Here is a 25,244-nt window from a genome sequence, read left to right as displayed (position 1 = left end):
CAAAAAAAATCAAGTTAATGAGCAAACTCAGCAAAGTAGTAGGATTAAAAATCAACATAAAAATCAGATACAATTAAGAGAAAGCATAAAGAAATGGAAAGATATCCCATTTTTATGAATTAGAAAACAATATTTTTAAGATGTTCATACTACCTAAAGTAACTTTAGAGATCCAGTGTAATCCCTATTAAAACTCCTAACAATGTTGGGATTCCAGAAATAAATTCCACACATATAAAAAAGTCTAATTTCAAAAATTGAGAAATCCATTGTAAATTTCCTTTTTCATTAAATATTTATTTATTTTTGGGGAAAGCACAAGGAGGGGAGGGGCAGAGAGAGAGGGACAAAGGATCTGAAGCAGGCTCTGCGTTGACAGCAGTGAGCCTGATACGGGGCTTGAACTCACAAACCAGGAGATGGCGACCTGAGCCAAAGTCAAATGCTCAACTGACTGGGCCATCCAGGTGCCCCACTATCTTAAATTTTGTATGGAATCAAGGGACCCTGAAAAGTCAAAACAATCTTGAAAAAGAACAAAGTTAGTTAACTAACACTCCTTGATCTCAAAATTTACTGCAAAGCTGTTGTAACCAAGACAGTGGGGTACTGGCATATAGACCAATGGAACAGACTAGAGAGCCCAGAAATAAACCATTCCTGGATGGTCAAATAGTTTTCAAAGAGAATGCTAAATTCATTTAATGGGGGAAAGGACAGTCTTTTCAACAAATGATGCTTGAAAGACTAGATGTCTACATGTAAAAGAATGACTTTGAGCCCTTACCTAACAATATACACAAAAATTAGCTCAAAAATGGATCAAACGCTTAAGTGGAAGAACTAAAGCCATAAATTTCAAAGAAGAAAACATAAGGAAAAAACTTCACAACATTGATTTGGCAGTGGTTTCATAAGTATGACACCAAAGTCACAGGCAATAACAAAAAATAGACAAATAGGACTTGATAAAAGTTAAAAACTTTTGTGCATAAAATCAACAGTTTCAACAGGAAAAGAGACAACCATAGAATGGGAAAAATCATTTGTAAATCACAAATCTGGTAAGAGATTAATATCCAGAATTGATAAGGGAACTCCTCAAACTCAACAACAAAACCAGCTTACTTAAAAACTGGACAAGAGATTGAACAGAGATTTTTCCAAAGAAGGTGTACCAATACGTCCATAAGATGCTCAAAATAATTAGTTATTAGGGAAAGGAAAATCAAAACCACAATACGATACCAGTTTACAAGTATTTGGTTGACTTTTTAAAAAAAGAAAAATAACTTGTTGGCAAGGATTTGAAGTAACTGGAAAACCCTAGTGCATCGCTGCTGGGAATGTAAAATGGTGCAGCTATTGTGGAAGACAGTTTCATGGTTCTCCAAAAGTTAGACATAATTGTCACATGATACAGCAACTCAACTCTTGGGTGTATCTCAGAAGGACTGAAAAGGATTAAAACAAATGATGTGTACTCGTGTTTATAAAGGCATTATTCACAGTAGACCAGATGTGGAAAGGACCCCTGTGTCTATCAATAGATGAGCAAATAATAATGAAAAAGTTGCATATAAATATAGTAGAATGTTATTCAGTCTCAAAAATGAATAAAAGTGGGATGAATACTAAAACATAAATGAACCATGAAAGTTTTATATTAATTGCAGTAAGTAGGACACAAAAGGATTTATTAAAGGTTGAGGGAGGGGGCAATGGTGAATTACCATTTAATGGGTACAAATTTCTGTTTGGAATGATGAAAATGTTCTGGAAATGGATAGCAGTAATGATTTCACAGCACTGTGAATGCACTTAGAGCCACCGGATTGTACATTTAAAAATGGTTAAATGCTAGGTTTTATATATACATATACATGTATTACTGTATATCTACAGTATGTATATAATACATATATATGTCATTACAGTAAAAAATGTATTCTAAAAAGGACATGGCAAACAATAGAAGGAACTCTTATCTAAGATGAAACAATCTGACTAGCCAAAAGATTAATCATAGAAATGGAATAAAACACAACAAAAATAAACCATTAGTTCATAATAATAAAAAATGGTAAATAAGAGGATAACCAAGGATTTTTTCTACATCTCATATAAAATTATATTTCATGTTAGCCAAGGAATTACCTAGGGAATGTCCTCCTTCATAGAAGAACTACAATGAATAAATTCAGATAGGATGAAGTTAGAAAATCACTATCTTTTTCACCCCTCATGAAATAATGGATCTAGGTAACAACGATTTAAGGAGGCAGGAACTGTGGCTGAAAAGTTGCAAGTGGAGGGATCAGGTTAACAATGCCTTACCCCACTGATCAGTCTTACCATCCTTATAGTGGGAGTCCTGAGGTCATGTGTTAGAAGAACACAATACTATTTCTAAGGTATTATTAAAAATGTTTATATTATATACAATATACAGATGTATATCATATATGTGAATATGTAGAATCTCTGGAATCTAATCAAGCCCTTTCTCTACCATCCAATATGTAAATTACTAGACATATATGTCTATTTAATATTAAATTTAAGTTAAATAAATTTAGAGTTTATTCTATAGTCATCCTGGCCACATTTGAAGTACTTAATAGCTACATGTAGCTTGTGGCTAACATTTCAGATAGCATACACAAGCACAGATAATATTTTCATCATTGAAGAAATTTGGGGGGGATGGAAATCCTGTTTTAGATCCAATTACCACTTTATAGGAAGTACAGGGGATACAAAATCAAGTTACGGCACCATGAAGACGCGATTGCCAAAATACACCATTCGAAAAATTCCACAGAACAAATAACTCATTTTTTCAACCAATAAATGTCAGGGAGAAAAATAAAGAAGGAAGCATTGTTACATACATACTAAAGAACCTTGAGAGACACATCAACAAAATGGAACTTGTGTACCTTTTTCGGGTGGCTGGTGATGCAGGTGGCAAAGAATTGCACAGAGTGGAGCAACAAGCAGGACAGAGTATATTCATCTTCAAGGGAGGAGAGGGGCCAGACGTGTAGAGAAATGTCAGCTGAGTTTCTGACAGGCTGGGCCTTCTAAGGGATTTTTTGCAGGATGTGAGAGGGTTGCAGCTGTGCTGATAGGGCAAGCGGTGTGGGAAGGCTCAACTCTTGCCAGGTAGAGCAGGTTTCTTGAAGGGCTTTTGTCAGGGGCTCATCTGGGGTGTGGGTTGTGGTCAGATTAGAGAAGAATGTGTTTTGTGGTTGAGGTCTATTTTCTGAGAATGTAGGGCACTATGACCTAGAAAAACAGAGTTAGGGCCAAGAGCAGACACCTGTGTGGTTTTTGTGTTGGGGGGCAGAGGGCGGGGAGTGCTTGTTGAATAGATTGCTTTCACTTGTTTAGATCCTAATTTGAATAAAAGACCTTTCTGAGAGTGCAGGCTACATTGATCAATGGACTGCATTTTAGTTGATGCTAAGGGATTTTAATGTGTTGATTATGTATTAATTTTGTCACAGGGTCCATAGGATTGTATTTAGGTTTTAAAAATCCCTTAACTTTAGAGCTGTGTTTGTAAATATTTATGGATAAATTGAAAAGATGTCCAGGATTCGTTTCCAAAGACTCTAGTGCTGACTTCTTCCTCCACCCTCCAACCAAGTGGAGTAACAGATGAAACAATTTTGGCAAAGTGTTAAGGATTGTTGATGCTCAGATGAAAATCTGTGATCTGAGTTTGTACATGTGGGTAGAAATAAAGTCTTGAGGACTATACATCATTAATAGTGGCCATCTTAGAGTGATTGGATAATTAATGATCCTTTCAAGTTTAAAAAATGTTATGTTTCCAAAATGAGCATTTATTACCTTTCAAATTAGAAAAATAAAGGATTTTAAAAGCAGTGAAAATACAAGATGTTGTAAAACCAAGACAGACAGAATTTTAAACAGAGAAATGTGGCTCTACCCTGGATATGGAGATTTGTTTGATTAGACCCAAAGTGTCTTGACTGATAGCACCTATGGATAGTATATAGAAAGATAAGGATATTGACCTAAAATTATAATTTAATAGAAAGCAGGTTATAAGGTCAATTGCACACTCCTACTGGGTATTCTGTTTTACACTGTTTTCTTGATTAATTGTATGAATTGAGAGAAGAGAAAATATGAGACCTAGAAATAGGATGAGAGAGACAACACCTAAGGATCATAGTCTGTGTTTAGTCTGTGTTCTTATAAGCAGTATATTTTACTTGTCCAGCAGAGGAAAAGTAGTCTGTATCTCAGAGATTTCAAAATGGAGGAAAGTAGTAAGAAATAAACTATTTTATACAATAGTTTTTCCCCCATAAAAAAAAGAAGCCTGAACAAACACACTGTCTTCATTTCTACACAGGGACATGTTTGAATCTTATACATAGGCTTATGATACTAACATTGGCGAAGTGATCCCTGACTACCTAATGTCTATCCTTTTGAGTATCACTCACCTACCAAATCCATCATCTTATCATTCAATATAGCTGTGAATCCTCACCATTATTGGGAAAAGTACTAAAATGTATATGCCGACCATCATAAGCTGAAAGTGTATAAAAATATCAAACACTAGTATGTTCTAAGAAGGATAGGGTTAGTGTGAAAAAGCAAATAATTCAAAGGACCTTTCCTATTTGTGTGTACTTTTAAGGACAATGAAGGGGTTATACATATGAGAAAATTTTAGAGCCCTTGGGTAGATACTTATTATCATCTCATTTATTTCTTAAAGTTGGTGTTCTTTCATTAAAAATCAGTTAGTATAACACTTTGCATTAACTATAGTGGAATTAAAAAATAAGTTTGTAAATACTAAAATAGCAGTTATAGAAGCAACTTACATATCAAGAATATTTGAGTTTGAAGATATTTTCAACATGTAGATTCCATTAAAGTGCAGAATGGATAAGAAAACAAGATCCATCTATATGCTCTTTACAAGAGACCCATCTTAGACCTAAAGACACCTACAGATTGAAAATAAGGGAATGGAGAACCATCCATCATGCTAATGGTCAACAAAAGAAAGCTGGAGTAGCCATATGTGTATCAGACAATTTAGACTTTAAAGACTGTATCAAGAGATGCAGAAGGGCATTATATCATAATCAAGGGGTCTATAGACCAAGAAGACCTAACAATTGTAAACATTTATGCGCCAAATGTGGAAGCACCCAAATATATAAATTAATTAATCACAAACATAAAGAAACTCATCTATAGTAATACCATAATAGTAGGAGACTTCAACACCCCACTCACAACAATGGACAGATCATCTAATAAAAAAATCAACAAGGAAACAATGGCTTTGAATGACACACTGGACCAGATGGACTCAACAGATATATTCAGAACATTTTATGCTAAAGCAGCAGAATATACATTCTTCTCCAGTGCACATGGAATGTTCTCCAGAATAGACCATATACTGGGACACAAATCAGCCCTAAGTAAGTACAAAAAGATCGAGATCATGCCATGCATATTTTCAGACCACAACACTATGAAACTCGAAATCAAGCACAAGAAAAAATTTGGAAAGGTAACGAATACTTGGAGACTGAAGAACATCCTACTAAGGAATGAATGGGCTAACCAAGCAGTTAAAGAGCAAATTAAAAAGTATATGGAAGTCAATGAAAATGATAATACCACAACCCAAAACCCCTGGGATGTAGCAAAAGCAGTCCTAAGAGGAAAGTATATAGCAATCCAGCCCTTCCTAAAGAAGGAAGAAAGATCTCAGATTACACAACCTAACCTTACGCCTTAAGGAACTGGAAAAAGAACAGCAAATAAAACCCAAAACCAGCAGAAGACAGGAAATAATAAAGATTAGAGCAGAAATTAATGCTATCAAAACCAAAAAAAAAAAAAAAAAACACCAAACAGTAGAACAGATCAATAAAACCAGAAGCTGGTTCTTTGAAAGAATTAACAAAATTGATAAACCACTAGCCAGTTTGATCAAGAAGAAAAAGGAAAGGACCCAAATAAATAAAATCAAGAATGAAAGAGGAGAGATCACAACCAACACAACAGAAATAAAAACAATAATAAGAGAATAGTATGAGCAATTATATGCCAATAAAATGGGTAATCTGGAAGAATTGGACAAATTCCTAGAAAAAAATACACTACCAAAACTGAAACAGGAAGAAATAGAAAATTTGAACAGACCCATAACCAGTAAGGAAATCAAATTACTAATCAAAAATCTGCTGAAAAACAAAAGTCCAGGGCCAGATAGCTTTCCAGGGGAATTCTACCAAACATTTAAGGAAGACTTAACACCTATTCTCTTGAAACTGTTCCAAAAACTAGAAATGGAAGGAAAACTTCCAAACTCTTTCTATGAAGCCAGCATTACCTTGATTCCAAAACCAGACAGAGACCCCACTAAAAAGGAGAACTATAGACCAATTTCCCTGATGAACATGGATGCAAAAATCCTCAACAAGATATTAGCCAACCAGATCAAACAATACATTAAAAAAATTATTTACCATGACCAAGTGGGATTTATACCTGGGATGCAGGGCTGGTTCAATATCTGCAGAACAATTAACGTGATTCATCACATCAATAAAAGAAAGGACAAGAACCATATGATCCTCTCAATAGATGCAGAGAAAGCATCTGACAAAATACAGCATCGTTTCTTGATAAAAACCCTCAAGAAAGTAGGGATACAAGGATCATACCTCGAGATCATAAAAGCCATATATGAATGACCCAATGCTAATTATCATCCTCAATGGGGAAAAACTGAGAGCTTTCCCCCTAAGGTCAGGAACAAGACAGGGATGTCTTCTCTCACCACTGTTATTCAAGATAGTATTGGAAGTCTTAGCCTCTGCAATCAGAAAACACAAAGAAATAAAAGGCTCCAAGTCGGCCAGGAGGAGGTCAAACTTTCACTCTTCACAGAAGGCAGGATACTCTATATGGAAAACCCAAAAGATTCCACCAAAAAACTGCTAGAACTGATTCATGAATTCAACAAAGTTGCAGGATATAAAATCAATGCACAGAAATCGGTTGCATTCCTATACACCAACAGTGAAGTGACAGAGAAATCAAGGAATCGATCCCATTTACAGTTGCACAAAAAAACATAAAATACCTAAGAATAAATTTAACCAAAGAGGTGAAAAATCTATACACTGAAAACTATAGAAAGTTTATGAAAGAAATTGAAGAAGGCACAAAAAAATGGAAAAAGATTCCACGCTCCTGGATAGGAAGAACAAATATCGTTAAAATGTCGATACTACCCAAAACAATCTACATATTCAATGCAATCCCTATCAAAGTAACACCAGTATTCTTCACAGAGCTAGAACAAATAATCCTAAAATTTGTATGGAACCAGAAAAGACCCCCGAATATTCAAAGCAATCTTGAAAAAGAAAGCCAAAGCAGGAGGCATCACAATCCCAGACTTCAAGCTATACTGCAAAGCTGTAATCATCAAGAAAGTAAGGTACTGGCACAAGAACAGACACTCAGATCAATGGAACAGAATAGAGAACCCAGAAATGGACCCACAAACGTATGGCCAACTCATCTTTGACAAAGCAGGAAAGAATATCCAATGGAATAAAAACAGTCCCTTCAGCAAGTGGTGCTGGGAAAACTGGACGGCGACATGCAGAAGAATGAACCTGGACCACTTTCTTACACTATACACACACACAAAAAAAAAAACTCAAAATGGATGAAAGACCTCAATGTAAGACAGGAAGCCATCAAAACCCTCGAGGAGAAAGCAGGCAAAAACCTCTTTGATCTTGGCCGCAGCAACTTCTTACTCAACACGTCTCTGGAGGCAAGGGAAACCAAAGCAAAAATGAACTACTGGGACCTCATCAAAATAAAAATCTTCTGCACAGCCAAGGAAACAATCAGCAAAACTAAAAGGCAACCAATAGAATGGGAGAAGATATTTGCAAATGACCTATCAGATAAAGGGTTAGTATCCAAAATCTATACAGAACTTATCAAACTCAACACCCAAAAAACAAATAATCCAGTGAAGAAATGGGCAAAAGACATGAATAGACACTTCTCCAAAGAAGACATCCAGATGGCCAACCGACACATGAAAAAGTCCTCAACATCACTCATCATCAGGGAAATACAAATCAAAACCACAAGGAGATACCATCTTACACCTGTCAGAATGGCTAACATTAACAACTCAGGCAACAATAGATGTTGGAGAGAATGCGGAGAAAGAGGATCTCTTTTGCATTGTTGGTGGCAATGCAAGCTGGTGCAGCCACTCTGAAAAACGGTATGGAGGCTCCTCAAAAAACTAAAAACCTACTCTGTGACCTAGCAATTGCACTACTAGGCATTTATCCAAGGGATACAGGTGTGCTGTTTCAAAGGGATGCATGCACCCCCATGTTTATAGCAGCACTATCAACAATAGCCAAAGTATGGAAACAGCCCAAATGTCCATCGATGGACGAATGGATAAAGAAGATGTGGTATATATATATATATATATATATATATATATATATATATATATATATACATACACAATGGAGTATTACTTGGCAATCAAAAAGAATGAAATCTTGCCATTTGCAACTATGTGGATGGAACTGGAGGGTATTATGCTAAGTGAAATTAGTCAGAGAAAGACAAAAATCATATGACTTAACTCCTATGAGGACTTTAAGAGACAAACAGATGAACATAAGGGAAGGGAAATAAAAATAATATAAAAACAGGGAGGGGGACAAAACAGAAGAGACTCATAAATATGGAGAACAAACTGAGAGTTACTGGAGGGGTTGTGGGAGGGGGGATGGGCTAAATGGGTAAGGGGCTCTAAGGAATCTACTCCTGAAATTATTGTTTCACTATATGCTAACTAATTTGGATGTAAATTTTAAAAAATAAAAAATAAAATTAAAAAATAAATGAATTAATTTAAAAAATAAAAAAATAAAGGCAAATAATCCCCCCCAAAAGTGCAACTTTATATTTCAAGCAAAGCAAGGAGCTGAGTGAATTATTTGCCTAAGTCAGTCAGCAATTTGATTTGAAAAAAAAAAAAGTAATCTGGCAATGAATTTAGGAAAGTTGCAGAATAAAAGTTAACATACAAAGCCAGTAGTGTTTCTATACACTAACAAGCAAATTTCTGAAAAAGAATTTGATCCAATTTGTAGTAGCATCAAAAACAGTAGAATATGAATAAATTAAAAAGATGAAAGATATCTACAATGGTGAAAGTTATAAGGCATTAATGAAAGAAATTGAAAACACAGATAAATGGAAAGTTATCCAATGTTCACGGACTGGAAGAATTAACATTGTTAAAATGTCAATACTACCAAAAGCCACGTATAGATTCAGTGCAATCTCTATCGAGATTCCAGTGGCACTTTTCACAGGAGGGAAAAACAGTCCTAAAATTTATATGGAACTGCCAAAGACCCCAAATAGACAAGAAAATATTGAGGAAAAAAAATAACAAAGCAGAAGTCACCACACATCCTGTCTTCAAGCCATAAGGTAAATCTAGTCATCAAAACATTGTGATACTGGTATAAAAACAGACACATAGATCAATGGAACAGAATCAAGAACCCAAAAATAAGCCCAAGTTTGTATGGTTAACTCATCATATTTGACAAGGGAGCCAAGAATATTCTATGGAGCAATGATAGTCTATTCAACAAATATGCTGGGATAATTAGATATTCACATGTAAACTAATAAAATTGGACTCATATCTTACACCATTCACAAAAATTAACTTGAAATGGATAAAGTACTTAAATGTAAGAAAACTTGGGAACAAAGCTTCTTGACATGGGTCTTGGGCATGGTTTTTTGAATATGATAACTAAATCACAAGCAGCAAAATATAAAACTATATCAAACTAAAAAGGTTCTGCACAGCAAAAGAAAGCATCAACAAAATGAAAAGACAACCTACAGAATTGGAAAACAAATTTGCAAACTATATACTTGATAAGAGGGTAATGCTCAAAACATATGAAGAACTCCTACAACTCAATAACAAAAAAAAAACAAAACAAAACATAACAACAACCCAATTTTAAAAGTGACCAAGTAGATACTTCTCTAAAGAAGATGCATAAAAAGTCAGCAAGTACATAAAAAGATACTGACCATCACTAATCATTAGGGAAATGCAAACATCCATCATCTCATATAGATACAATAAAAGAAAAAGAAGAATAGAGGAAAAATATTTGTCCATGTGATAAGAGCTCTCAGGATTTATTTTCTTAACAAATTCCCTGCATAACATACAGCCTTGTTAGCTACACTCATCATATTGTATATTATATCCCTAGTACTTATTTATCATATGAGTGGAAGTTTATATCTTTTGACCACCTTCCTCACATTTTAGCCCCACTCTGACCCCTCCTTTTGGTAACACAAGTCTGATCTCTTTTTCTATGAGTTTGGTGTTTTGTTTTGATTTCACATATAAGTAAGATCATACAGCATTTGTCTTTTTCTTTCAGACTTAGTTCAGTTAGCATACTGACTTCAAGGCCCATCCTTGTTGCAAGTGGTAAGATGTGTTCATTTTTGATGACTAAATATTCCTATATATATAATAATCTTCCTATATATATTATAATTTTAATTCTGATGTTTTTCGTAGATTTCCTTACTGGTTGAATCTAAATTCTTTTAGCTCTTTAACATACAGTTGTAGGTTTCATCGTATCACCATGAAGGACTTTATTTGAGAGCCTAAAGATTTAGTTTAATCATTTCAAAAGAAGATTTTATGGGGACTTATTGCTTGGTACATTTGACATTGTGATCTAGAAATTGCTTCAACATTTCTCCTGAGCCTTAAGTAGTAAAATGTCAGGTGTACCATTCAAATATTTGTGTGAACAAGCCATCAGCTTGTTTGTGGAGAACTGTAGAATAAGTATTTAGAATAACCCTTCCCAAGAATAATCTACTGCCGTGGCATGCTAGATAAGGAGTAAGACCCCTCAAAATAATTGCTCAGTGAACTAATGTTTGAAGATACGCTTTTTTAGTCATAATTCTATTAAATATTCAAAACTCTTCTTGTGCTCAAGTAACATCACCTACATATAGGAGCAAATAGATACCTACGTTAGATTGGAGTTGAGGATCCTCTTCTTGGGTGATATGTAGACATGAATAAGGACAGGAGACCATCTTTAAATTTTGTCCCAAGTTGAGCCTGGGGTTTTCTGAAGAAACACACAATTGCATAATTGAGGTCTCATTACTTTCAGAAGGAATGTACTTTATTAAAATCAGTCTTTTTTTCATCCTTTCTTTTTCTTTCCTTTCTTTCACTTCTTGGAGGTTAAAATAAATTATCAGTACATATTACCTGACAGATACATTGGGTTGTGTTTTATTTCAATTCTGAGTGGGATTTTAAGAATAAATGTGCAGTTGAGGTTTGTTTTTTTTTTTAATTGAGAGACTTAATTTGAAAAAAAAAACTTTGTAATCTAATTTCATGGTAAAAAGAAATTGAATGAATTAACAATTATCCTTTGATTAATCATGCTAATATTTTGACTTAATCACAAATCTTTTGACTTAAGATGCTTTCTGTAGAATCAAACAGTTCCTCCTTTTTTAAATTTAGTCAAACACTTTAAAAAGTTGGGTGATGGAGGGCCTGGGTGGCTCACTCAGTTAAGCATCCGACTTTGGCTCAAGTAATGATCTTATGGTTCGGTTCATGGGTTGGAGCCCCATGTCGGGCTCTGTGCTGACAGCTCTGTGCTTCAGATTCTGTGTCTATCTCTCTCTCTTCTCCTCCCCCATTCATGCTCTGTCTCTCAAAAATAAACAAACATTAAAAAAAAGTTTAAAATTTTGGGTGATGCTTTTATATTTAGCAACTTTTAACATCTAAAATATTTATAACTAATAAGGTGAAGACTTACAAACAAATTCATGTAGCATGCATTCACTGTGGCTAAAATACAATGATTATTTTTATTATCAATAACCATAACCCAGGGTTAATAATAATGTAGTGACATTCCTTTCTATTGCTTGTTGACTGTACTCTCCAAAGAGACCACTGGAAAAAACTTAATGATTAAGCAAGACTAATTTTGTCAGATTTGCTGTAGTAAGAAAGAATCGTACCTAGATAGATAGATACGTGGGTGGGTGGATAGATGGACAGACAGATGGACAGATGGATGGATGGCAATGTCTTAGCACACTAGAAGTAGGAAGTCAGGAGAAGATTCAAGTTTGAGCTCAAGTGGATTAAGGTAAGTCTTTCAAGGTAGGGGGAAAATGGTGTTGGACAGGTTCGTGACATGAACAGGATTTGTGGATGCAGTAAAATAAGGGTCTTGCAGTTAAGACTTGATTAGTTAACTGTTTACTGAGCAGTGATTTGTTTGTTCAAGTTTGCAATCCCTTGTCCCAGTAAGAAAGCTATTTGCCCACAGAAATAAACTGTTAGCCTAAAAAACTGGTTTACAGGAATTTCTTAAAGCAAACAGTAAAGTACTATATCAATTTAAGGTTTTATTTCCCTGGAATAAACCGTTAAGTCGTGTTGACACAAGTGGACCCAAATCCTAGTCCCAAAAGATAAACTTAAATTGATACAGGTTGTATGAGTACTCACCTGGGAACATATTTTTTTTCACATATTAGGCTGTCCTCAATAACACTACCTTTAATAACCTCTAGAATTAAGAGGCATGCTCAGGTATGAGTCTTAATTTGAACTGTCCCAATTTGATCACTTTTTATCCCCCAAAAGAGCAAGAAAGCTAATACATGGGAACCCTGAGACTGCTGACTGCAGTCCCATCTGTCAACTGCTGTTTCATTAATGAGAAGTTTAGTGGGACATTGATATTATACCCTATAATATCAGAGGCAGAACAGAATATGGAAATACCTGGGCAGATGTTTAGCCTCATAGGGAAGAACTTCACGGGATGCCGGCTGAAGTGAGACTGGAGTTCAATCATTCCATTCTAATGATTTTTCAGAAAACAGGAAAACGGATGGAGAAGGCAGAGGGAATGATGGGGGTTGGACACCCATGGCTTGAAAAATCGCCTGAAATGGCATTTTCTCCATTCATAACTTAACAAGACTACTTAAAGAAATCTTTGTAAGTAGAAGTGAAATTGTAGTTCAAAGTATGAACTGTTAGGATAAAAAGATTACTGCTAGTCCCTCTCCTAAAGTGAATATTACCAAACAGAAGGACTGTTCCTCTCAAGTGTCATACCGGACTGTGGAGAGAGGGCATGAAGTACCTTTCGAAATCAAGTCTGAGAGAAGGAAAATTGATGGGGAAAAAAATCATAGGAAGTCAGAGAGGAGAAAAGGTTTTCCGTTTTAAGCACCTTGCGGACTCTTAAGGCACTGGTTTATTCCATTTCTTCTGGCATGGCGCCTCACCATGGCCCCCAAGTCCCAAAAGCTGTTGCATCCATAAGTTACTATTTATTCCCCAGGAGACGTAGAGTTGCTCACCTGCTATTTCTAAAACTACTATTAATAGAGCCCCTACAGCACTCCTGTCTCCCCATCGAGTCTCAGAAATAGTAACACACTGCAATCTGCTATGGAAACTTGTCAATTAAAATAATGGATCTTTAGTCACAAATCGTTATCACAGTTTGACTTTAAAGTGAATGGATGAAGTATGGTAAGGGTAAAGGAAGGGCAACGGCAAAGAACAGCTTACCAAAGATTCCAGCACTGGCTGCTTTTCATAGAGGGCTGGGAATACAGGGATAAGAATCCAGTCACTGTGGTACTGAGGCTGGCTGGACAGGTATTAATTCTGAGGATAGACAGGGACATTAAGGCGTTCTGAAGCATCAGTATTTCTTGGTTTTGTTTTGTTTAAAGTTTATTTACTTTGGGGGCAGGGAGAGAGAGCTGAGGAAGGGCAGAGAGAGAGAGAGAGAGAGAGAGAGAGAGAGAGAGAAGAGAGACGAGAGATAGAATCCCAAGCAGGCTCCACAATCAGGGTGGACTCATGAACCGTGAGATCCTGACCTGAGCGGAAATCTAGAGTTGAAGGGTTAATCGACTGAGTCACCCAGGCACCGTCTTGGTTTTGCTTTTTATGAAAATATTTCATTGAAGTTTAACAAACAAGGTTTTATATATGCTGTGTGTAAGTGTATGTATACGGTTGAAAGTTCATAAAACAAATACGTCTCTATACTCAGTACCTAGATAAAGTAAAATAAAATAGGAGTGACCTGGAAGCACCCAGTTTTCTTTTCTCCAGTCCCATCACCTTCCAGATAGAACCTCTTTTTTTGTCTTCTCTTGCCATTGGTTATTATTTCCTGCATTTCTGCTTCTGGCAAGTAGACTCACAGCGTATTTACTCTTTCGTGGCTGGTTTCCTCTGCCCCCTATCCCATGTGTGAGGCTCCTCCACATTATCCATTCTTCTTCACGGCCGTGTAGTAATGCCTCTTGTGAATACACCACAATTTATCCATTTAGCTGTTGATGGCCACTTGGGCAGTTTATAGTTGTGAGTTACGACATGCAGTGCTGCTGGGAAAATTCTAATGTGTGCCTTTGAAACGCGTTGAAAATGCATACTCTTTCTGTTGCACACCTTGCTAGAAGTAGAATGGGTGGATCATAAAGGGTATGTGCACGTTCAGCTTCACTGGGTTCTGCCACTCACTCTTCTGAAGCGGTTAGGTGACTCTATCCCAGTCATACTGATGGGATATGAAGTTCCATTTGTCTTTCCAGCAATTGGTATGTTCTGTCCTTCCTCCACTCCCCACATTATCTTGTTTTTATATATCATCTCTCCAGTCATGTCTAGAATTTTAGCCTTCCCCTCATCATGCAAAGTTAAGACACACAGTCCCTCAAGACAGTAGCATGATCAGTGGGACTCTAGGTCACAACAAAGGGACCCACATTTAGTGGTAGGACAATGTCAAAATTCTATAGGGTAAAAGTAGATAACTTCCAGGAGGCTAAGTCTGTTTTTTTGTGGTGTTGTTTGTTTGTTTGTTTGTTTTTTGGTCATGAAATAGAATATTCCTGTCACAGAACTCTGGTTATAAAGTATGTGCAAACATTACTTAAATTTTCAGAAAGGGAATTTCACGCACGGAGGTTAAGGATCAAAGACCATCCCCTTTAGACTCAAGTGAACATATGCGTCTTTGATGTTTTTCTGCAAGGCTATATTGCTTGGTTATTGTGGGATTGTGTGTACACACTTTTAAATTGTAATACCCTAGATTAGCTCTGTTCAGTATTTCTTTTGTTCTGCAAATTCGTTCATTTTTACATCTACTTATTTATTCATCAAATTGTTTAATTCTTCATTATCTGACTGCCCGCTAGAATACATTTCATGAGGGGAGAAATTATGTCTGACTGAAATTGTGTTCATTTTTTAAGTTTATTTATTTTGAAAGAGAGAGAGGGAGAACCAGTGGAAGACGGGCAGGGGCGGGGGGGCAGTGCGGTGCTCAGAGGATCTGAAGCAGGATCTGTGTGGATAGCAGAGAGCCCGATGTGGGGCTCGAACTCATGAATCATGAGATCATGACCTGAGCTGAAGTCATACACTTAACTGACGGAACCACCCGGGTGCCCCAACTTGTTCATTTTTTTCTGTATCCGGTACTTGATATGTCTCTGGCATCGAGAGTAGATGCTCAGGAAACATTTTGGTGGGAACGAATGAATAAGTGATCACTGGAAGGAATTTCACAAGCGCACGGAAGGATGAAGAATGAGGCATATTTTAAATTATTAAACTGAAAATATTCTGTTTGTGCTGCTGCTCCTCATAACTTTGTATTTTTTGGCTTTTTAGATTTTTGTATTAATAACAGTTAACATACAGTGTCATATTGGTTTCAGGTCTACAATATTCAACAATTGCATATATCGCCCAGTGCTCATCATGACAAAGGAAACACTCTTTATTTAAAGCAACTAATCTGATGGGAAGTACCTTATGCTTAACAATTTAAGACAATTCTCTTTATGGCAAGATCTTGAGAACATATAGTTAAAATAAGTCTGTCAAGAGCCTCCCTAAGAGGAAAGCTGCCATGCCAAGACAGGAGGGAAGACAGAATTATAGAAGCAAATTCTCAGTGTTCTTTCCTGTCCTATTCCTAGTTAGAATATTTGCTATTAGTTTCATGTTCCCATAAGTAACACATCTGCACTATTTTTAAAAGTATCTAATATTGTCTTCTAGCGATGGGGAAAGCTAGTATTCTGATGTATAAAGGCAGCTGTTACCTTTTGTCACTATTTTTAGTTCTTATAACTACTAAGCTTAGATACAGAGTCCTGAAGCTTTACTACACACATTTATCATTTACAGTTCTGTGACAGCACATCTTGAGAGAGTCATTTAATTATTCCTCTTTTTCCAGGTAGTTAACAATTCCAGACACATACTTCTCTGCTAAATTCTTTAACATTTCTGTAAAATGAAATAAAATTACCTAACCTCTTTCGATATCATACTGAAGCTTCGCATCCCTAAGCTTTAGCTACCTTCTTTGTGTTTTATCCTTACTTGTGATATTCTAGTTTGAGTTTATTCCTAGCTCGGAAAGTGCCTTCCCTTTTAAGTTTTAAAAAACCAAATGGCCTTTCCTTCCTCGGTTGCTCTCTCAAGAGGCTGCCCTCTGCCCCAAAGGCACACTGTCCTGTCTCATGGACATTTATGCCAGTTGTGTCTCGCCGCCCTCTCTCATTTGCATTGGAACTAACATAAAGGTGGATGGTGTTGTTTGCAGCCCCAGGAATAGCAAATGCAGAGGTGTTAGAGATATTGTCATAGTTGTCGGAGGAAGTCTCTGTCAGCATTTTTCAGAAGAAGAAAACAGCAGGAGCTTTTTATAATGTAACTTTAATTACAGTGGCCAAGCACCCCAGCATAGGCTGACGATCTGTTTATGATACACCTGCCATGAATACTTTGAAATGCCTCAAGACATGTGTCTCATAAATGGTGTCACCCCCTACAGGTGCTAGCCAACCGTTCTTTTTTTTTTCTTCCCCTGTCCCTGGTCTGTTCACTGTTGGTCTGGCCACTCAAATACACAGCAACTCAAAGCCAAGAGCCATAATTAATGACACAAGATTAACAAGCCACTACATCTATATGTAATAAAGCTACTACATGTCTATGACATGGCTAAATCCAGTTTTCAAGCTGTGATATGGAAATCTAAATTAATAAAATAAAATGGGTCATTTCTCACCTTGTACAATTAAGTTTATTTGAGGAGACTTGTGTTTTGAACGTGACCTTCAGAAGCTTGGACAAGGAAACCTCAGAAAACCAACCAGCAGATGGCAATATGTAGACTTGCGGAAGGCTTACTGATTGCCCATTCTCTGTGACATTGTTGCATTTGTTTGCAATTTGGTTGGGCAATTTAGAGAAACTCTGGGAAAAGGAAGTATTTAAACCAAACAAAGGCGAGCGAGCAAATTTTATCTATTGGTATTTCTAATAATTTTTTTGCGGGGAATTCTACATTTTCTCTAATTCTCGGGGATTATGTGTTAGATAATAATCGCCAGGGTTTTCACTTTACTGTTTTTAGCGTAATTCTTTGGAATGCAGTTGATTAGAAAGTAAAACTAAAGCATTTTTAAACCCTTGGAGCAGATCACTATGTCTAGGGTTTTAGAAATAATTACAAAAAATTGGGGCGGTCCTATTAAACTTTCCGATAAATTTATTTCATACTTACCCAGATGTTCATATAATCTACCTGTTAGTAAAACCATTTCAAAGGTGGATTTTCAAAATATTTCAGAATTTTTCACTAAGATTCTGGGAAGAGGAGTAAATGGTTGTCTGTTGCAAGAGTTGCATTATTTAAACGGAGGCATTAATGAAGGCAAATATCTACATTTTCCTGACCACCGAGAGGCTAAACACTGTTCTTCTCTCTTCCGACTCACTCTCTGATCAAAAAATCAGAAGAGATAGAGGGTCTTTTCCTCCCTGACCCCTGAAGGCAGCTATCCCTAACTTGGTAGAGGGTAAGAAAACTGACCATTATCATTAAGTTGGTAACCCTAATATTAGTCTACCTCAAAATATGAAATGAAAGGTGTGGAGCCCCACATTGGATATTGTATAACTCTTTCTTTAATGCAAGTATCACCTGCTAATATTAATTATCAGCCAGCACAGGAAATCTAATACAAGGCATTATTACAGTCTTATTTTTCTCCTTATATATTCTGCTAACTCACGCACACCAGGGAAGTGAGTGGATATTGAAATCGGTGGCAGATGAATGATGGATGAATCATAAATTGGATTGTGTGTTGGTTTATTTAATTAGTTTATTAGAGTTCTCTGGAATCATCTAGGCACTGTGCAAAACTAATATATACATGAATATTTAGCTGTCCAATTAGGAAAACATAAATTAGTCATATCATCTATGCCATAAAAACCACAACTGCCAACAGAAATGAAACAAATGAAAGGCTAATAAAAATAAATGTTTTCCATGTGTTCTGAATGCTTTGTGCATGAACACAGTGCAGTAGTCTGAGTTGAGTAGAAGGAAATGTCTTTGAACTGAGCTTGGCCATTCGGAATTGTCTATTTTACCTATGTTACTTTATTGATTTGCTTATTGATTGATAGATTGGTTGATGGTGGGAAGTGGGCTTTCCAAGAGCAGAATTGATGAAATTTCTGACTTTATATCCAGATCATATCACAGAACTAGGACAATTAGTAGAACATATCCTTTTGTTACACACTTGTATTTTTGAGAAGCCAAGAGTTCACCTGAGTTTATCATCTGTTTTGTTCCCATCCACCTTGAAGGTGACAAACCATTGCACCGAGCAGTGACTGTAAATAAAAGAAAACTTAATTCACATTAAAATCTACATTAGCATGAGCTCTGTGGACTTTGAAAGATTATTTTCCCATCAACAGTCAATATCCTCTCTTTTCATTTTATTAATCGTTAACCCTAAAAAATCATGGAACCTGAGCTAATACCAAAAAAAAAAAAAAAAAGTAAATGCAGTGTCTACATAATCTATATAACAAGTCTAAGGTGTAACTGTCTTAAAACTGAGAAGTTTGTAATAATAATCAGTTAATGTTAAAAATGAAATGACTACTTAAGCCGGTCAGAGTGGCTAAAATGAACAAATCACGAGACTATAGATGAACAAATCACGAGACTATAGATGCTGGCGAGGATGTGGAGAAATGGGAATCCTCTTGCACTGTTGGTGGGAATGAAAACTGGTGCAGCTGCTCTGGAAAACAGTGTGGAGGTTCCTCAAAAAATTAAAAATAGATCTACCCTATGACCGAGCAATAGCACTGCTAGGAATCTACCCAAGGGATACAGGAGTGCTGATGGATAGGAGCACTTGTACCCCAATGTTTATAGCAGAACTTTTAACAATAACCAAATTATGGAAAGGGCCTAAACGTCCATCAACTGACAAATGGATACAGAAAATGTGATTTATATATACAATGGAGTACTACTTGGCAGTGAGAAAGAATGAAATCTGGTCATTTGTAGCAATGTGGATGGAACTGGAGGGTATTATGCTAAGTGAAATAAGTCAGGCAGAGAAAGACAGATACTAATGTTTTCACTCACATGTGGATCCTGAGAAACTTAACAAAAGACCTTGGGGGAGAGAAGGCAGGGGGGAGTTACAGAGAGGGAGGGAGGCAAACTATAAGAGACTCATAAATACTGAGAACAAATTGAGGGTTGATAGAACAAAGTGGGGGAGAGGGGAAAATGGGTGATAGGCATTGAGGAGGGCACCTGTTGGGATGAACACTGGGTGTTGTATGGAAACCAATGTGACAATAAATTATATGTAATATAAAAAAATGAAATGGCTATCCCTCAGGAGAAAGAGGCTGTGGATTTTGACACAGTCTTTGCTTCCGATTATGTCTGAAGTTTGAATAGCTAACTGTGATTCTCACTTGTGATTCTAGGATGATATGATTTTCAGAGGCCTGGAAATATCTGTCACTGGTCATACCATCCAGTAGATAGACCCTGTGTGTAAAACAGAACAGGCCCTGCCCATTCAGAAATAGATAACTCAGTGAATTAAATGGAAATATTATGAGGCATTTAGGGGCCTTTGGAAAACACGCATGTGTGTACATATGCACACACAGACAGATACACACAGAGACACAAACATTGGAGAAGCTGAAAACATTCAGACTATGCTGGGTATCCAATGTCAGTATTGAGGGTAGAATTTAGTTCTGTGGATAACACAGAAAAATCTTACTGAATTCCTATCAATCCATGTAACTGGAAGGCCAGCAGTGGGTATCTCTATTTTCATTTACCTAAATGTTTAGCAATTTTCTTGCTTTTTAAAATTATTATTTGTTTTTTTTTTTAAATCTGTTTAATGTTTATTAATTTTTGAAAGAGAGAGACAGCACAAGCAGGGGTAGGGCAGAGAGACAGGGGGACACAGAATCCAAAGCAGGCTCCAGGCTCTGAACTGTCAGCACAGAGCTTGGTGCAGGGCTCGAACTCATGAACTACGAGATCATGATCTGGGCCGAAGTCAGATGCTCAACCGACTGAGCCACCCAGGCGCCCCTAAAATTATTATTTGAGAGAGAGCATGAGCCAGGAAGGGGTGGAGAGGGGCAGAGGGACAGTAAGAGAGAGAATCTTGAGCAGATTCCGCTGTCAGCACAGAGCCCAACACAGGGCTTGATTCCATGACCCTGAGATCATGACCTAAGCCAAAATCAAGAGTTGGGCACTCAACTCACTGACCCACCCAGGTGCCCCTTTGTGCATTGCTTTTTGCATCTCAGACCTTATTTCTGGGAATTTTGGGGAATATACCTTAGAAATTTTATTAAATTTTTATTTAATAGAAGAATTTAATAATCTGCTTTGCATCTCAGACCTTATTTCTGGGAATTTTGAGGTACATACCTTAGAAATTCTATTAAATAAATTTTATGTAATAGAATAATTTAATATTATACTTTTATATGCCTGAAATATCTTTATTTATCACTGTTCTTGATAGTTTAACTGGAACATAATTCTTTTTTTTTTTTTTAATGTTTATTATTTTGAGAGACAGAGACCAAGAGTGAGCAGGGGAGAGGCAGAGAGAGAGAGAGAGACACACACACACAACCGAAAGCAGGTTCCAGGCTCTGAGCTGTCAGCACAGAGCCCAACACAGGTCTCTAAGTCACAAACCGTGAGATCATGACCTGAGTCAAAGTCGGATGTTTAATAGACTGAGCCACCCAAGCACCCTGAACAGAATTCTTTTTAAAAAAAAAATTGCTATATTCGTACAGTAATATGATTGCCATTTCAGCATTAGTTAGCACATCTCTTACATTGCATAATTATCATTTCTTCTAGTGATAGGAACAATTAAGGTCTAGTCTGTTAGCAAGTATAGTATTTATAATATAGTTTATAATATAAACATTAGACTACATATAAACTATTATACAGATACATCTATTCATGTGTAATACAGATACACTGTGTGTATTCATGTTGTTGGAAATAGCAGGATTTCCTTTTTTGCTCAGGGATGAATAGTACAAGCACACACACACATACATGCCTTTAGCTAATCATCCATTGATAAACACGTAGGTTGTTTCCATATCTTGGCTGCTATGAATAATGCTGTAACATCCACAAAAGTGCATATATCTCTTCGATAACCTATTTTCATTTCCTTTGGACACATTTTGAGGAATGGGATTGCTGGATCATATGGTACTTGTATTTTTGGTTTTTTGAGGCCTCTCCATACTGTTCCCCATAGTGGATGGACCAGTTCACAATCCCACCGATGGTGTACAAAGATTTCCTTTTCTCTGCCTTCTCACCAATACTTCTTATCATCTTGATGATCACCATTGTTATGGGGATCAGGTGATTTCATTTTCATTTCCTTGATGATTAGTGATGGTGAGAACCTTTTGATTAGTGATATTGGCCATTACCTCTTTGGAAAAAATGTCTATTTCATTGTTATGCCCATTTTCTAATGAGATTGTTTGCTTTTTTGCTATTGAGTTCTGTCAGTTTTAATAAACTTCTGATATACCTCCTTATCTGATATATGGTTTGCAATATTTTCTCCCATTCTGTAGGTTGGTTTTTCATTTTGTTGGTTGTTTCTCTTGCTGTGCAGAAGCTTTTTACTTTGATTTGTTGTTTTTTTTTGTTGTTGGCATTTGTGCTTTCAGTGTCATGTCCCAAAAGTCATTACCAAGGTTAATGTCGAGGAGTTTCTTCTCTGTGTTTCTTTTAAATTTTTTTAGTGTTTATTTATTTTTGAGACAGAGACAGAGCATGAACGGGGGAGGATCAGAGAGAGGGGGAGACACAGAATCCGAAGCAGGCTCCAGTCTCTGAGCTGTCAGCACAGAGCCTGACGCGGAGCTCGAACTCACGGACTGTGAGATCATGACCTGAGCTGAAGTCAGACACAACCGACTGAGCCACCCAGGCGCCCCTTCTCTGTGTTTCTTTTAGGAGAAAGTCTTATATTCAAATCTTTGATCCCTTTCCAGTTAATTTTTCTGAGTGGTATAAGATAGAGGTCCAATTTAATTTTTCTTCATGTGGTTATCCATTGTTTCCTGTACCATTTTTTGAAGAGACTGTCTTTCCCTTTTGGATGTTCTTGGCTCCCTCACCAAATATTATTTTTCCATATATGGAGGGTTTTTATTCTGGGCTCTCTACTCTGTTCCATTGGTCTATGTAACTATTTTCATGCCAACACCATACTGTTTGGATTACTATAGGAGGATCTTTTGTAGTTCTATATAAATTGTAAGTTTGTTTTTTCTATTTCTGTAAAAAAAATGCCATTGGGATAGTGATGAGAATTGTGTTGAATCCATATATGAATTTGGGCTGCATGAACATTTTAACACTGTTAACTTTTCCAGTTCATCAGTACAGGATGTCTTTCCATTTGTGTCATCTTCAATTTCTTTCAACAAAGTCTTGGACTGTTCATTGTACAGATCTTTCACTTGGTTAAATTCATTCCTGGCATCTTATTGTTTTTGATGCTGTTGTGAAGAAATAGTTTTCTTTATTTGTATTTCTGATGTTTCATTGTTAGTGTATAGAAATACAGCTAGGTTTTGTGCATTTATTTTATATCCTGCAACTTTACTGAAATAATTGATTAGATACAGTAGTTTTTTAGTTGAGTCTTTGGGACTTTCAATATAAAAGATCATGTTATCTGAGTAAATAACAACAAATTTGCTCTTTCTCTGTGGATGCCGTATATGTTTTTCTCTCATCTGATTGCTTTCGTTTGGACTTTGAGTACTATGTTAAGTAATAGAGTGGTTTCTTTCTGGTTCCTGATCCTAAGGAAAAGCTTTTAGCTTTTCTCTATTGAATATTACCTTTGGGTTTGTCACATACAATGTTTATTATGTTGAGGCATGTTTTTGTATCCCAAATCTGTTGACCGTTTTTATTATGAAAGATATATTTTGTCAAATGCCCTTTTTGCATTTATTGAGAAGATCATCTAATTTTTATCTTTCATTCTATTAATTGCGTATCATGTTTATTGATTTGCATATATGAAACCACCCCTGTGTCCTAGGGATAAGTCCCACATGATCATTGTGTCTAGTCCTTTTAATAAGTTGCCAACAGTGTGTGTGTGCATGCACGTGTGTGTGTGTGTGCAATTCCGTAAACCAATTGAAAAATGTATGTGGAAGAGAAAAGAAGCAAGAATAGCTAAAACAATCCTGAAGGAAAACAGGGGACACAGGATGGTGGGTTTTGTTCAGAAAACATCGAGACAGTGCTAAGATAGACAGCACTGATGACAGCCCAGGACCAGGCTGCATCCACGTGAATGGAAGCCCATGACCCACCAGCATGGTGAGTGTTGGAGAGAAGTGTCTTACCCCACAAACAATGCTGGGAGAATGGATTCTCCACATGTAGGGAGAATGAGATCAGATCCCATCCTCACACCATACACATAGAAAAAATGAATCCCTGGGTTAAGGACTTAACATGTAAAAGGCGAACTGATCAAATTCCTGGAAGGTAAGATTGGAAAATATCTTTGTGAACTCTTGGTAGAAAATCATTTCTTAAACAAGGCGCCTGTGTGGCTCGGTTGATTAAGCATCCAACTCTTGATTTCAGCTCTGATCATGGTCTCACGGTTCATTAGATTGAGCCCCATGTCAAGCCCTGCATCAGGCTCTGTGCCATCAGCAGAGCTGTCTGCTCCTACCCCACTTGCACTCTCTCTCTCAAAATGAATAAATAAACATTAAAAATTTTCTTTCAGAATCCGTTTGGAAATGTTCCCTCCTCTTAAATTTTTTGGAAAACTTTGAGAAGAATTGGCATTAAATTTTCTTTAAATATTTGGTAGATTTCACCAATGAAGCCATATGTTCTTGGGGTTTTGTTATGTTGGGAGGTTTTCGGTTACTGATGCCATCTCCTTAATTCATTATTGGTCTGTTCAGACTTGATACTTCTTCCTTATTTAGTCTTGGTAGGGTCTATGATTTAGGCATGTACCTATTTCTTCAGGTTTATCTAATTTGTTGTATAATTAATTGTTCATAATAGTTTCCTATGATTCTATGTATTTCTGTAGTGTCAGTTGTCATTTCTTCTCTTTAATTTCTGATTTTATTTATTTGACTCTTCTCTCTTTTTTTCTGTTTCACAAAGTTTTGTCAATTTTGTTTATCTTTTTGAAAAATCAACTCTTCATTCCGTTGCTGTTTTGCTATTTTTTGGTCTTTATTTCATTTATTTCTACGTTGATCTTTATTATTGTCTTCCTTCTGCTAACTTTGGGTTTAATTCATTCTTCTTTTTCTAGTTCTGTGAAGTATAAAGTTAGATTATTTATTTGCAAGCTTTTTAATTTCTCAATGTATATAATTATCACTATAAAACTCCTTCTCAGAACTGGTTGGCAGTGTCCCATATGGTTTGGTATGTCATGTTTCCATTTTAATTTGTTTTGAGATATACTCCGATTTTCCTTTTAATGTTTTCTTTGACCCGTTAATTGTTCAGGAGTGTGTTGTTTAATTTCCATGTTTGTAGGTTTTCCAGCTCTTTTCATGCCTT

Source organism: Acinonyx jubatus, chromosome B4 (genome assembly GCF_027475565.1).
Source record: "Acinonyx jubatus isolate Ajub_Pintada_27869175 chromosome B4, VMU_Ajub_asm_v1.0, whole genome shotgun sequence".
Taxonomy (NCBI): Eukaryota; Metazoa; Chordata; class Mammalia; order Carnivora; family Felidae; genus Acinonyx; species Acinonyx jubatus.
Note: the sequence above shows the minus strand (reverse complement) of the source record.